At 37.0% G+C, this 11709-nt stretch overlaps 1 pseudogene; it reads left to right on the plus strand.

The window, feature by feature from the left end:
* The first annotated feature begins 395 nt into the window (after window positions 1-395).
* On the plus strand, window positions 396-1151 carry LOC149187325 (N-terminal acetyltransferase A complex catalytic subunit NAA10 pseudogene; annotated as a pseudogene).
* Window positions 1152-11709: the final 10558 nt, after the last annotated feature.

An 11709-nucleotide genomic window follows, 5' to 3' on the forward strand; every position in this document is an offset into this window, starting at 1 on the left:
TCTTGTGATCAAAAACATCTTTGTCAAAAATATTCAAGGAAAAACTAAGCGGAAAGGAGAAAAAATATTTACTTGTACGAAAGGCACATTTTGAAACTTTCACTCGAACCTGTTTGTTATCCGCAAGATCAAGATTTGGCTTTGAGATCCCACCTTCCACATATTGAACTTGCCATTTATCAAAGAAAGTGCTTACTTTGGATGTTCTTTCTACCTCACATTAATGAATATTCCCTGCTTTCCCATCTGGAGACGTAAGGTGGGCCTCAAGAGCCTCGTAGGGCGAATGGAAACAAACTTCAAGTAGAAGAATTTTGATCAGATTTCCTGTCATTCAAAGATTTAGAAAAAACCCACGGAATTTGAAGACTAGCCAATAAAGGGCAAGTAATAGGGAGGTTTTAAGTAGTCTGTTATATTATACGGTTTAAACACTCTCAATTGTAGCCATGGTTTGCATTCACCAAGCTACTATGGAAGACTTGCCTTCCATGGAAACATGTAATATGATGTGTCTGCCAAAGAATTACCAAATGAAGTATTATCTCTACCATATCCTCTCATGGCCGCAACTTCTCTATGTGGTGGAGAATTACAATAAGAAGACTTTGGGTTATGTTCTCGCAAAAATGGATGAGGAGTCCACAAAATTCCATGGCCATATAAATTATTTGACCTTCTTGCGCATGCACAGGAAACTGGGCCTCGCAACGAAGCTCATGACGGTGGCCCAGAATCTTTTGCATGAGGTTCTTAGGTTGAGTATGTTTTTCTCCATGTCTACAAGAGAACCCGAGTAGTATTCCATTTGTATACCCATACACTGGACTCTAGAATCAACAATATCGAGGCTAAGTACTATGTGAATGGTGAGGATCCCTATGACATGTGAAAATAGTTGACAATGAAGTCAAAAAGTAAGCATCATCATTCTGGGGGATGTTGCAGTGGACATGGAGACGGGAAACCATAGGCTGCAGAGGTTACATAGAACAAGGAATGAACCTCAGAGTTTCTTTTCAGATTTGCAAGCTTCTCTCTATACTTGGGTTGAAAATGATAATAGTATGTTCCTATTGTCATCATGCATTTTTGAATTTTGATTTAAGGTTGGAAGAGTTTCAATATCTTCATGAGCTATAAATATTTATTTGTTGGTACTGAAAAATGTTGTAGGTGGCTGTGACCAGTGAAAATCAATTTTATTACTTGCTCCGAAAAAAAAAAAAATTTAAAAAAATATTGTCGTTGATTTTTGAAATGTGAAACACCCAATAGTGCAGTTAGATATACCCTATACTGTCATTGATTTATGCAATGCGAAATACCATTATAATCTGATTTAATTATATTTTATGCTCTGTTGTACTCTTTCTAGCTCACAGTGAAATCCATTTGTGGCTTGCTTTGTGGCACATGTTGGAAAGTTGGAAACTTCAGCTACATTTTATTTTGTGTTTGTTTGATTTGTTCCTCCCTCTTTTATTTTGTGTTTGTTTGATTTATTCCTCCCTTTTATGTGTAGTGGGCTAGATTTACATTTTTACGAATTTCATTAAAATAAGATTTGAATTTGTCCTTGGTGGAATTCAAGTACTTTTTCTACAATTCAATGCAGTGCTCATTCTTTGGTGGTGCTTACTCTTTGTTTGTGTATTTATATGGATTCAAGATTGTTGCTGGCTTATATATGTGGTGATGAATGCCTCATATCTTGGACCTTGAAGGATATAATTAATTCCTTTTCTAGGAAAAAAGATAAAAAAAGGTCATGCTTGGCCTAGGGGTTGCTTTGATAATTCTCGAAGATGATGATGTATTTTCTAGTTTGACAAGGTATTTTCTACAAGGAAATGGTCACAAATCATTGTGGTTTTTCTGCAGGGTAACCATACAAATAAATTGTTTAGCAGATCACATTGACCATTGTGGTATATCCTTTGCCACAGAGTAATTGTATAAATAAAATGAAAATATGAGACGATTACAAAGGATTGGTTGTGCTCTTATCTATTTTTATCTAAATTTTGAATCCATATGTATTATTGGTTTTGATTGATTAAATTATGTTTAAATTAAGTTCGACTATTGATTTTAATTTGAAGTAAAGAGGTCTTCTCTTTGAAACTTGAATCAATGTATAAAATGTGATTGGTTCATCTTTTGTTTAACTTTTTGTCAAAACTAAAATCTACGTTTATATCTAAATTCGATTATGGATTTGGATTCCATGTCTAGATCTCAAATAGCCTCAAAGGCAAATAAACCAAAAATATTCTTTCTTAGTTGAAATACCTTCTAGTTTCTTATGAGAAGTTTGTATTGTACGACAAAGGTTAAATTTGGGGAAAAATTAGACAGGAAATCTCGTAGAAAGCTCTAATAATCTCAATCTTCCCTTATCTAGGTAAAGCATTAGCATATTTTTTAAAATTTGTTCGAGAGCTACTAACTCAATTCTTGCATTAGTGTTCCCACTTCAATGCGTGGAGCCATCAAAATTGACCAACACATACATTCCGTTACAATTTTGTTGAGCCCAAAGGACTTACGTTTCTAGTTACATTTGAAACAAAGGCTAACCAAGTCTTGCTTTCTTAGTTTTTCACATACTTCAAAGCACTGGTTCCGTCACATTTAGCCAAAATTTCCTTAACATTTTATCCTTTGGAATTTTTTCTAAGTGCTTATGCTTTCACCTTGAGGAATGAATAAGGTCCTCCTTAACGTATTCATAGTGCTTCCTTTCCCCAATTCAAATATTGGACATGATTCCTCAATTGATCCTCTATCTCCATTCAACTTTATTCCCAAATCAGGTTTTCCTTCACCTGTTCAAACTGTTCTCTTGGCCCGATTCTTAAATCAGGGCATTCTTCACTTGATTGTGTTATTGCCTTGGTCTGATTTCAAATATCAACATCAAGTTTCATTTCTCAAATTAGGGCCCTTCTCAATTAAGTTCGAATGTGTTCAAATACATACATAAAATATTACATAAAACAATGTACAAATTATTGTCATCCACATTCTCCCATTCCTCCTATCGGCATTCCTTTGCACCTCTCAATACAAGGGCTAGTAATACATATTACTTCACTACAAATTATGATTTTATCCTTCCATACATTTTCGATGAAACATTCCATACATTTTCTATGAAACATTCTAGCAGATTGTTAAACAAAGCCCTCTGATTTTTATTATATCCAAGGATCCAAGATAAAAATGGAGAAATGCTTGCTCTTCAAAAGCAAAATCAACCAAATAAAGCAAAGCGCCCACTACTTCACGTCCTCCCTGACTGCGAAATGAAAGATCCCCCAACTATTCAGAAATTCGGAATCAGATCACGTACGCTCCTCCTTAAATTCGAACCCACAACCACCACCACCGCAACGCGTACAATTGGACTATCTGGTATAGACCATGTACAACCCAACCATTCACATTTTTTTTAATAATGAAAAATATTAATGGTTTATGGTATAAAAATGTACCCAGCAAAACAGTAACAACAAATGATAGAAATTTTGAATATCTGAAATTCATTATCACTGTGAAAATGACTACTATGGAAAACCCCGAAATGACTTCCTTTGTCTTCTGGTTTTCCTTATAATCTACAACGGTCTTCTTCTTCACAGTGGGCTGGTGATGGGCTTTTTGGAAGCAACAACAGGAGGCGCCTCTAATAGATTTTCTCAGTGCAAGAGCAGACTTGGCAGAAGTCAATGTCTTCACTGGTTTTGACTTCGTTGCCTTTGAAGGGGAGGGTTTCTCCTTTACTGAAACAACGGAAATGGTGTTCTGAACCTTTGGGGTAGAAACTGGAGGAGCCAGAGCCAAGGCTGGAGGCGGAGGGGAGCTGATTTCCATTCAGAAACCACATTTCCGTTTAGTTTACTGAATTCCATTCGAAAACCTCTTTTCTCTTTAGTTTACCAATTGCCTTTGCCTTCAGGCTTTCACACTAATATTGTTTTTTTGGTTTTATGTTGTTTGCATTCTCTGCACTTAGAGGCCTCTTTCGCAGCTACCCTCTTGCTCTTCCTCGAATAATTTTCAGTGACTGCAATTGATATTACAAAATCCAAGCTCTCAATGAAACTCCAATTGGCTTCTGTAGAGTGATAAGAGATAAGTTCAAAGTTCCTGCCAACGACCGAATATCTCGGCTGATTTTGTGGCAAAATCTGGCGTGAACGCCTGCAGGCCGGTTCGAGAAAGATACTGTAGGGCGAGCAGTCGCATTTTCTGATGGAGAGCCCCCAATGATTGAATGGGGTGCACCTCAAGCGGCCCTCCTGCCACTCTGGCACCTCACTCTTGGTACCACATATGCCATACGCATGGAGTGACCTTTTTTTACATCATATATTCATTGGTTTGGCATGTGGAGGCGAGGTCGGGTTTGTAACACGTACAACCGTGCATCTTGTTCTGTGATGTGTTCATTTTTATTTGGGTTATGTTCTTGTCTGTTGGTTTTGCTGAGTAGTTGCTCGCCGCTGCTCTAATGGCATTACTATCATTATAGTCGTTGCTGATGTGGTTAGTGGTTTCTGTGATGCAGCTGATGGTTTATGGACCAATAAAGATGGTCAGGTTAGAGCTTGTTTGGTTGTTTTCGTCCATTTTGTCTTGTTTTTTTCATTGATTTTTCTTCTTCGTCTAGTGGTATGGGCCTATTATTCGTCTGTGTTTCCCCCTTGGCGGATTTAGCTCGGCTCGGTGTTGGACATCGTTGTTTCGGGCTCCGAACAGATTTTTCAGGTTTGTAGTTAAATTTATGAGCTTCAATTTCACATTTTCTCTGCATTTTTTGGGATCTCTAACCATTTTGATGCTATCTTGTAGGTTGTTGTAGTCCGAGCTACTATTTTTGGAGTATTTGGCGTTTTTGTGTCTTTCTGGCATGGAGAAAAAACAATTGGACATAGAAGGTAGGACATTGTCCTACCAACCTGAATACTGTGTTTTTTAACACATTTAGCCGAAATTGGATTATTGTGCCTTTGTTATGCTTGTGTATGTGTTTTTAAACACCTTCACCTGTGTGGGTTTTGTGGGTTTTTGCTAATTTATGGGTTTTCAGTTTTGTGGGTTTTGGGTTGTGGGTTTCAGTTTGGTGTCGTTTTGTGTTTGCGGACATATTTTGCAGTCTTTGTCTGGGGACGTCCTCCTCAGTGGTTTTCGCTTTTGGCATGAGTGGTTTTCGCTTTCAGCATGAAGGTTCGAGTCGAGAACGTGGGTTAATTTTGTTAGCTATCTAAGTTGCCTTCCGAGAATGGGATATGTTGGAGTAGCATCGATGGGCTCTAGTCTTGTGTCAGTATTGGTTTCTATGTGAGTTAGTGAAGTGCTATATTTCAGTGTTCAGGATGGAGCTTAAAAACATCTTTAGAGGTTGTGAAATTACTTTCGGCTAAAAGTCAAAAGATGACAAGCTATGAAGATAACCGGCCATAGTCAAAATTGTTAGTTTTCTAGGTTGCCTTCTGAGAATGCGATATGCTGGAGTGGAATCAATGGGTTCTAGTCTTGTCTCAGTATTTGTTTCTATGTGAATTAGTGGAAGTGCTATATCTCAATGTTCAGTTTGGAGCTTGTCCAATTGAAAAAGGATATCTTTTTGGCTTCTGATTCTTTATATTATGATTTTCTGTTTGTTTATATTATGACTTAGTGGAAGCTTTGTATATCTCATGACTTAGTGGAAGTGTTGTATATCTCAATGTTCAGATTGGATCTTGTCCTTTTGAAAAATATATTTTTCTTTTTGGGTTTGGTTTGTTTAGGGTTTTGGATTATGTTTGTTTATGTTATGAGATAATGGAATTGTTATATATCTCAGTGTTCAAGTTTAGGTTGGAGCTTGTTCTTTTGAAAAAAAAAATGGGTTCTCTTGTGTCAGTATTGGTTTCTATGTGAGTTAGTGAAGTGCTATATTTTAGTTTTTAGGATGGAGGTTAAAAACATCTTTAGAGGTTGTGAAATTATTTTTGGCTAGAAGTCAAAAGATGACAAGCTATGAAGATAACTAGGCACAGTCAAAGTTGTTAGTTATCTAGGTTTCCTTCTGAGAATGAGATATGCTAGAGTGGAATCGATGGGCTCTAGTCTTATGTCAGTTTTGGTTTCTATGTGAGTTTGTGGAAGTACTATATCTCAGTGTTCAGGTTGGAGCTTGTCCAATTGAAAAAGGATATCTTTTTGGCTTCTATTTGTTTATATTATGACTTTCTGTTTGTTTATTTTATGACTTAGTGGAAGTGTTGTATATTTCATGACTTAGTAGAAGTGTTGTATATCTCAATGTTCAGGATGATCTTATCCTTTTGAAAAATATATTTTTCTTTTTGGGTTTGGTTTGTTTAGGGTTTTGGGTTCTATTCATTTAAGCTATGAGCTAATGGAACTGTTATATATCTCAACGTTCATGTTTAGGTTGGAGCTTGTCCTTTTGAAAAACATATATTTTTGGGTTCTCTTGTGTTAGTATTGGTTTCTATGTGAGTTAATGAAGTGTTATATTTCAGTGTTCAAGATGGAGCTTAAAAAAATCTTTAGAGGTTGTGAAATTATTTTTGGCTAGAAGTCAAAAGATGACAAGCCATGAAGATAACCGACCACAGTCAAAATTGTTAGTTATCTAGGTTGCCTTTTGAGAATGGGATATGCTAGAGTGGAATCGATGGGCCCTGGTCTTGTGTCGGTATTGGTTTCTATGTGAGTTAGTGGAAGTGTTATATCTCAGTGTTCAGGTTGGAGCTTGTCCAATTGAAAAAGGATATATTTTTGGCTTCTGTTTGTTTATATTATGATTTTCTGTTTGTTTATATTATGACTTAGTGGAAGTGTTTTATATATCATGCCTTAGTGGAAGTGTTGTATATCTTAATGTTCATGTTGGGTCTTGTCCTTTTGAAAAATATATTTTTCTTTTTGGGTTTGGTTTTTTTAGGGTTTTGGGTTCTTTCTGTTTAAGTTAGGAGCTAATGGAAATGTTATATATCTCAGTGTTCAGGTTTGGGTTGGAGCATGTCCTTTTGAAAAAGATATGTTTTTGGGTTCTGTTTGGTTATTAAGGGGAGAGCTCAATCTACCTTCTAGTACGAGCTCATGCTTGGTTTATCTCCTTTTATTTAGTGTTTCATTGGAATACTTTTAGAAGCGTATATTATTTTCTATCATAATGGTTGGGTCATAATCTTTCATTGAATTGTGGATTTTGTCAAGAAGCTTTGCACTGTTTAGCCCCAATCTCATGGCTTTACTGTACATTAGATGTACATAATATTTTCAAGTCTGTTAAGATGCACTTTTCAGGTTTATTCATTACTAGAGCTATTTATCTTTCCTTATCAAAGTGGAAACCATTTTGGTCTGGTGTGTTATTCCTTTGTTGGAGGCCTTCTTGGTTCATCTCCTTTTATTTAGTGTCTCTTTGTAATACTTTTGAAAGCGTGTATTATTTTCTGTCATAATGGTTGGGTCATAATTCCATTTAAGATTTAGGAAAAAATGTGATATATTTTCAAATGAATGTGTTAGAGCCTAGATTGACCTCAGGCTGAAGGGAGGCAATCCTAGGATAACCACAAACCAAGCTTAAACTGGTAGCTAGCCCTACCAGGTCGGGAGAGGGCTCTCTCATTGTCAATCTCAGTCGAGATGACTGCAAATATGGATTTTAGGCTAGGTATAGTAGCTTTAGGTTTTTTTGATTGATTTTAATAGTTTTGCTGGATCCAATGGAGTAGGCAGCTTTGGGTTCGGGAAATCAAGTCAGGAATACAGGGTGTTCTATGGGGCGAGGTAGGTAGGTGTTTTAACACTTGAAATCGAGTGAGATGGTAGGTCTAAGACTGGTGAGGAGCTGAGGAGAGCATGCAAAGCTCATGAGTCCTCTTCAAGCAATATAAAATATCAAAAACTAAATGGATTCCCAAGGCAGAGCACTGTAACCAATGTATTCTACCTTTCTATCTTGATTTCATTTAGTTAGAAGAATGAATAAGATTGTGGCACACATAACACATGAGGAAAACCAATAAAAGAAGAAGAAACTATGCAAAAACACTTTACCACAAGTATCCCACAAAAATAGTTGCAAATCCTGGTTTATTTCCTTGCCAAACTGCAATAAAAATGTACAATGTAGCTCAGAGCATCCAAGAGAGTCCAACCTTTTCTAATGACTGAAAAAATACATAATATAGACATCAAAACCACCTATGCTAGCCATCAGGGGTCGAGTCCAAGAGATAAGGGACTGTTACAACCATTTCCCAACAAGGAACCGGAATATAGGCAGTGGAACAGCTTGTCTCTATAAGCATGGAAACTGATTCATTGACCCACAAACCACCTCAAAATGATGAATCTACCCTCTAAGATCATTTTACAATTACATTTACATAGCATAGCATAATTTACAATCATAAATTCATCCATGATGAGAGAAAAAGTCAACTTGTAGAAAAACTAGGCAAAAACTATATTTTTGGGCAAATTGGCTCTATGCGTAGCGCCACTGGCTAGGTGCATAGCGCCGCTTCATAGCTGCTTATGGAGGCCTTCCCCTTAGCCAAATTGAGCCAAAGATAGCTCATTGGAAAGGTATTCCTGTCTAGCTTCTGGAACATCTTGAATTTTTTCATTTGGAGTTCATTTGCCCCCTGAAAGGTGAAATCGGCCAAGGCTTCTTTGTGTGTCCAAAAAGAGGCAGAGAGGTCATTGTTTGATGGTTTTTTGACCTTTTGGTGACCAAGTTTTGCTCCAAAATTGTAGAGATTTCCTGGGTTTGATGTTCTCATCATGCTGAATCTAGATATACAAGACATTTCTTTAAAAATTCCTCCAGTGAAAAATGTAGCGTTGGTGGCGCTATGCAGCTAGGGCAATTTTCTGTGTTACAAAATTTCAAAAATTGAAAATGACCAAAATTTGTCAAAACTTGCCCAGATTTGGCACAAGGCACTATCATTAATTACTTTGATGGGCTAGTGAGGCTTCAACCAAGATTTTAACTTGTCTTGCTCATTTTTTCTCCTTAAGGCCTTCCTCAACCTAGCCTTAAGCTTCCTCATTCTTATGTTCCAGATTTTGTTCCGGGTCATGTAGTGGTAGGCCATGTGGCGAAGCATCTTCTTGTCCCAATTGGCCTTATCAATCAACCCCTCAAGGTGTATATTAACTCTCTCAAGCCAAGATTCCCAATCATTCTCGATCTCTTGTTCAATTGAAGTCAACTTGACCTTTGCCTTCTTAGCCTTTTGCCTGTTTTGTTTAATCATTTGCAGCTTCATGAGGACTTGCTTGTCACTTAATTGTTTGTTTTCTTGCTCTAGATATTTGATGACCCATTTAGCCCTTTCTAAGTTGTCAGACAAAGCTTGTATCTCAACCTCTTTCTTTTTAATGATCATATCTTTGACACTTTCTGGATCTTGAGCTTCTAAGTCAATGACATCAACTCCCTGTGTCTCCTCATGATCAACAAGATCAAAATCTCTATCTTGCCCATCACTAAGATCCTTCTCATGCATAATTTTCTTGCCTTTACCAGTTTAGCTGAAGAAGAAGGCAAAGCCCCTTCCACTCCTTGTGGAGATAGCATTTTCCTGTGATTTGAAGATGAAGGCGAGACCCCTTTCACACTTTGTGGAGATAATAATAGCCTAGTAGCTGCAAAATTTTTTCTAGTGCCCCTCTCATATGTCACAAATACTAACACTCCAACAGTTTTAGTCTCTTGGACCTTTTCATGTCCTGAAACTTCACCTTCTTCATGAGGCACTGATGAAAAGACTTGAGGGTCTTTGAACATGTCATGAGAAATGAAAGTCTCCCATGGCATGTTAAGAAGGTTCCGCTGATGTAGAACAATAATTTTAATCAAAGAGTAGTGGTAAATGCTAGTCAACTGCTGGGGATATGGTTTCTTCTTTTCAATGAGTGCCATCTTCTCAATGTTTTTGAACATGAAGTAGGGCATATTCATCATTCTCACCCTAGTGAAATGCATCAGTAGTCTAATGTGGTAGGTATAGTCGGGAGAACCTACCTTCAAAAGTAAAGTACTTGATGATGATCTTCATCAATGGATCAAACTTGTCCTCCAAGAATTTAAAGGGGAATACTCTCTTGAGTTTGTCATGGTATCTAGCCCTGATGTAAGGCTCATAGTACTCCCTGTCAATGTCCTGACCTTTGTTCCACTTTTCACCTACATTTGGAATACATGTAGCCTCTAAAATAACAGTTGGTGATAAAGTGAATGTAACTCCAACAAGGTTTACCTCATTGTTGTCCAAATGTGTCACAAACAAGCTAGCTAATTCATGATGAAATTTAACCCTTTTCACCATTTCATAGAAACCAAAACATGACTGGTGTTTAAAACAAGAAATGGCAAATGGGAAGGCTTGCAGCTCCCTCAAATTGGTAGGCTCCTCTCTGATATGTTTTCCTCCTTTATGAGGCTTCCTATCCTGTGTGTTTCTCTACCTGGAACTGTCACTAAAGGTTTCTTCTTCAAGTTCATGCTCACTGTCCCTCTCTATTGTTTTATAGTTGTGTTCTCTTGTGGTGAATGAAGAGATAGGGTGAATGAATGTAAGATGTGTATGAAGAGATTTTATAGGTAAATAGGTGAGAGTGAATAAGAGTGTGAATGTGATTTAGGGAGTGAGTAGGGTTTTGGGAATAGTGTAGGGTTTGGGGTGTATGTATAGGGTTTGGGAATCGAGGAAAATATATGAGGGAATCATGTATAGGGAGTTTTATATGAGGGAATGGGGTTTAGGGAGCAACAAATAGAGGAGATAGGACAACAATAAATGAGTGTGCTTTTAAATTTATGAGACAGTTTGGTGAAAATTAGGGTTTGACTTTTTGAGAGACAAAATCACCAAAGACTGATGCAACAACCCTTTTCAGCAAGAATGATTATGTTACTTACTTGCAAAGAGGTAATTTGGAAGTTTTGAGGTCAATTGGGGCGATTTTGAACGATTTGAAGTTTGGCTACTGGTTCGTAGCACCTCACCCAGGTGCGTAGTGCCCGTTCAGTTTTGCACTGTGGAAATCTGTCAGGTGTGTAGCGTCAGTCTTTGGTGCATAGCGCCAGTTAGAACTTCTCCAAAAACACAGTGATTGCACCCCTTTGCTCAATAACACTTCAAAATCGTGTTTTTAGCTCATGGACTTCAACTCAAACAATGAAATGATTTAAGAGAGGGATGACCTTTATATAGCTTTTCAACTTTTGATTTTTAATGTTCAAAACCCACTTTGTAATGTCTATTTGCTTTTCAAATACTCTGTTTTTTTGGATGCTTGATCTTTTGCTTGAATAGGTGAACTGATGCTTGATTTCTTTGACTTTTGCAGTGGCATGTACTTGGAAATATCAGCAGGTGACCAGGAGCAGCATGAAACTATTAATTACAAATGAGAAACAATAAAATTACATGAAATTTACAAATAATATACAAGTGAAAAAATTATTAAGCTTACAAATTAAGAGATTAAAACTTTTTTGATGATTATTGTCATCCTCATGTGTCTGCTGACCATTATTAATCAATAGCTACTAAAAATTTGACCATGGTAAAACCCTAATACCTAACGAGACTGAAACCCTAAGACCTAAGACCAAATTAATGAAATGAACTGAAATTAAACATTAATCGTGGACTG

The sequence above is a fragment of the Pinus tabuliformis genome, chromosome 3_1, assembly GCF_031772625.1.
Source record: "Pinus tabuliformis cultivar Carrire ecotype Pingquan chromosome 3_1, CPIR1, whole genome shotgun sequence".
NCBI lineage: Eukaryota > Viridiplantae > Streptophyta > Pinopsida > Pinales > Pinaceae > Pinus > Pinus tabuliformis.